At 49.0% G+C, this 3,754-nt stretch overlaps 1 pseudogene; it reads left to right on the plus strand.

Annotated features, from left to right (window-relative positions):
- The first annotated feature begins 2,006 nt into the window (after positions 1 to 2,006).
- On the plus strand, positions 2,007 to 2,516 carry LOC102433607 (annotated as a pseudogene).
- Positions 2,517 to 3,754: the final 1,238 nt, after the last annotated feature.

The following is a 3,754-nucleotide window of genomic DNA, read 5'->3' on the forward strand; positions in this document are numbered from 1 at the left end:
AAGACAAATAAATCCCAGATACCTGCTTCCAGCCAGCCTCCACTGGGAGCTTGGGTGGCTGGGGGCTGTGGCCAGCCTGCAAACAGCCATCAGCCCCTCACCCAGGCTGGCCAGGCACTCCTATATAATAAAAGGGTAATATGCAATTTGACCCTAACAGCAGAACAATTGGGAATGACTGGTCACTATGACACACACTGACCACCAGGGGGCAGATGCTCAATGCAGGAGCTGCTCCCTGGTGGTCAGTGCGCTCCCACAGGGGGAGCTCTGCTCAGCCACAAGCCAGGCTGACGGCTGCCAGTACAGCGGTGGTGGTGGGAGCCTCTCTCACCTCCTCAGCAGCACTAAGGATGTCCGACTGCAACTTAGGCCTGCTCCCCGCTGAAAAGTGGACATCCCCTAAGGGCTCCCAGACTGCCAGAGGGATGTCTGATTGCCAGCTTAGGCCCAGTCCCCCAGAGAGCGGGCCTAAGTCAGCAGGTGGTCATCCCCCGAGGGGTCCCAGACTGCAAGAGGGCACAGGCCGGGCTGAGGGACCCCCCCAAGTGCACAAATTTTTGTGCACTGGGCCTCTAGTGTGTGTGTATGTATATGTGTGTGTGTGTATGTATATATATAAAGAAAACACCAGACGGGCTAATAGTAGCTGCCTCTGAGGATCAGAACTGGGGATACAAGGGGGTTGACAACAGCACTACTTTGCACCCTATGAACTCTACACACCATTTTTATGTAAACATGTGCACATATTATTTCATTAAACTTTTTAAATAAAATCATTTAAAAGAACGTGGTATATGGTTGCCAGTATTGTAAAACATATACAAATAAATTCATAGAAAAAAGACTTGAAGGAAATATGGTAGCTACGTCTGGGTGGAAGTTATATGATGCCATTTAGTCTCTTTAAACTCTTTCATTTTTCCACAATGAGCATCCATTACTTTTATAAAGAGGAAAAAAAATGTTATATAAAGAATAATGTTTAGGAGCAAATTTTAAATTATAGTGGGAATGAGGCAAAGGAAACAAAATTGAATATACAAATGAATCCAATGATTTAAAACAATATGCATAAAAGTAGAGAGATTTTAGAAAATATTAATAACTATGTTGGTGGTGAAATTATGGGTGATTTTTTTTTCATCTTATCTTTCCTTTCCCCCCCACTATATTTTTTCATAATGAGCATATTAAAGCAGTTTGGGCTGGAGAACTAAATTTGATCTCTCCATTGGCTTCAGACCAGAATAATAATGTAATGCCTGTGTGTGGTGCTGACACCTAAAATGCCCTCCGCGAACACGGGTGGCATTAACGGACCTAAATGTAAATGAGGTGACTGCTTCTAATGGAGCCTTCAGTCACTCTCTCCGCATTCTATGCCTGCTGTGCCCTGTGTCCTGCCAAGGCTGTGTGGGCGCTAGAAGTGCAGGTGCCAGCAGACCTGTTGTGTGGCAGATCAGTTTGCAGAAGAGGATAAACACCCACATAGGAAAACAGATGGAAAACGTGCCCAGGGCTACAGCAAAGGAAACATCGAGCCTGAAGACATGGGTATCCCATCCGGGCAGGCCCTCCTGCTCTTCCTCCCACCTCCTCAGTGCCACCTACATCCCACAGAGGCCCTGGGCAGCCAGTTCCCCTCTCCCTCTCCAGCCACAGGAAGTGAGAGTCCCCCAAATGCTTGAGACAAGGATGAATAGCAGCAAATACCTGGGATCTTTACCATCCAACCACACCTGACTCCAGGTGAGCTAGGTAATAAGTCTTGCCCCGGGGAAGCGAAAAGCCAGTAGGGAGACAAATGAAGAGTACCTGCGCTTCTCTGGCAAGGCTCTCCAAGGGAAGGCTGAGAAGGTGCCCGTGTGTTTTCTGGCCAAGTCCATTCCCCAGGACTTTCTGATGATCCCAGCCAAATGTGCTGGCTCCCAAGAGACTGTCAACAATACGAAATGTCTGGCATGGCTTTTGTGGGTGGCAGCAAACTCACATAAAACTCTATGAAGGCCTCTGGCACGCTGTGAGAGTGCAAGGTGGTGGGGTGCTGCCTGCCCACCCCCAAGTGCCACGCACCACCCCACTATCACAGGCGCATCTTTGTACCTAACCATGTCATGGCCACATTCTGCTTCTGGTACTTTGTGTCTCAACTGAAGAAGATGAAGAAATCTTCAGAGGAAATCGTCTACTGTGGGCAGGTGTTCGAAAAATCCCCCCTTCGGGTGAAGAGCTTTGGCATCTGGCTGAGCTATGACTCCCACAGTGGCACCCACAACAGGTACTGGGAGTGCAGGACCTGACCACCTGGGGTGCCATCACCCAGTGCTACCGAGACATGGGGGCCTGGCACCATGCCCGCTCAATCCAGACCATGAAGGTGGAGGAGATTGCAGCCAGCAAGTGCCACTGAGCAGCAGTCAAGCAGTTCCATGACTCCAAGATTAAGTCACCACGCCCTTCATCACCAGCACCAGCCATGCTTCACTACCGAGAGGCTCAACACCTTCTAGACGCAGAGCCTCCCTGTCCCCTGGTCTGCCCAAGTAAACTCCTTGGAAACACCAGGGGAAGAAAGAAAGAGAGAAAGAGAGAGAGAGTGAGAGAGAGAGAAAGGGAGGGAGGGAGGGAGGGAGGGAGGGAGGGAGGAGGGAGAAAGAGAAAGAAAGAAAGAAAGAAAGAAAGAAAGAAAGAAAGAAAGAAAGAAAGAAAGAAAGAAAGAAAGAAAGAAAGAAAGAAAGAAAGAAAGAAAGAAAGAAATGCATGGCATGGGCATGGATACACAATGGTTTGCGTTCCAGGGATCTAAAGTTCCTTCGCAGTCCCTGTCTCCACTTGCAATTGCATCAAGACCAACGTAAATATAACAAGATAGTAAACTGAAAGTTTCACCTGAGGCATCATGATACAATAAACATGGCATTTCGATTTGGTGTCAGAGAAAATGCAAAATTTCAAGGTAAGATCCAAAAATTTGTCACAGAATTCTAACCTCGTGCCTTCACCCACATTGAGGGTATAAAATGGTCTGGCTTTTAGAGATTGAGGGAGAGACAGTTTGTAGAGAAGATTTATTTGGGGGAAAGTATTGGGCTGTGAGCTTCATCCCTTCCAAGAGGGTGGCGAGAGGCCCTGCCCCTCACCTCGAGAGGTTTCAGAAAGCTTGGTAGGTCTCCCTGTGGTTGGCAGGGGGAGGGGTGGGATACAGTGGGCCTGTGTGGTTAGATTAGCCTGGAAACTTAATCATCAGGGAGAGATGGGCGGGCTGGAAGGAGCTTTCTGCAGCTTTGGGACTAACCTACAAACTCCCAGACTGTCTGGGCAGGGACGCCTGTGTGTTTCCCTTGGATCAGATGTGAGCCAATCCTGCAAGAGAAAGTAGGTGTGTCACACTGGGCCTTGTCTGAAATGATCCTATGAGCTGTGAGAAGAGTGTTGTAATGAGAGTGACCGCCCTGGACAAGAGAGCTGAGGGGAGGGTCCTAGTGATGGGGAGCCTCCTATGGACACAACCACACCCAAGAAAGACTATCCACCTTCCCTACTGCCGGTCAAAGAAGAGCCGCCCAGCCCCTCTCCTCTCTTCTCTGCCTGCTCCAACTCAAAAGGCGTCCTAAATCGACTGGGGAGTTAGAGAAGGAGGAACTGAGACAGAAAGAAGAAATCCCTTCACCTACCACAGGCTTCCTGCCCGCAGTAGCCCCGGGTTGTAGAGTTTGGGTTATTGCATGGGACTGGGCATTCTGATTTC

This window comes from Myotis lucifugus, unplaced genomic scaffold (assembly GCF_000147115.1).
Source record: "Myotis lucifugus unplaced genomic scaffold, Myoluc2.0 scaffold_207, whole genome shotgun sequence".
NCBI classification, from domain to species: Eukaryota; Metazoa; Chordata; class Mammalia; order Chiroptera; family Vespertilionidae; genus Myotis; species Myotis lucifugus.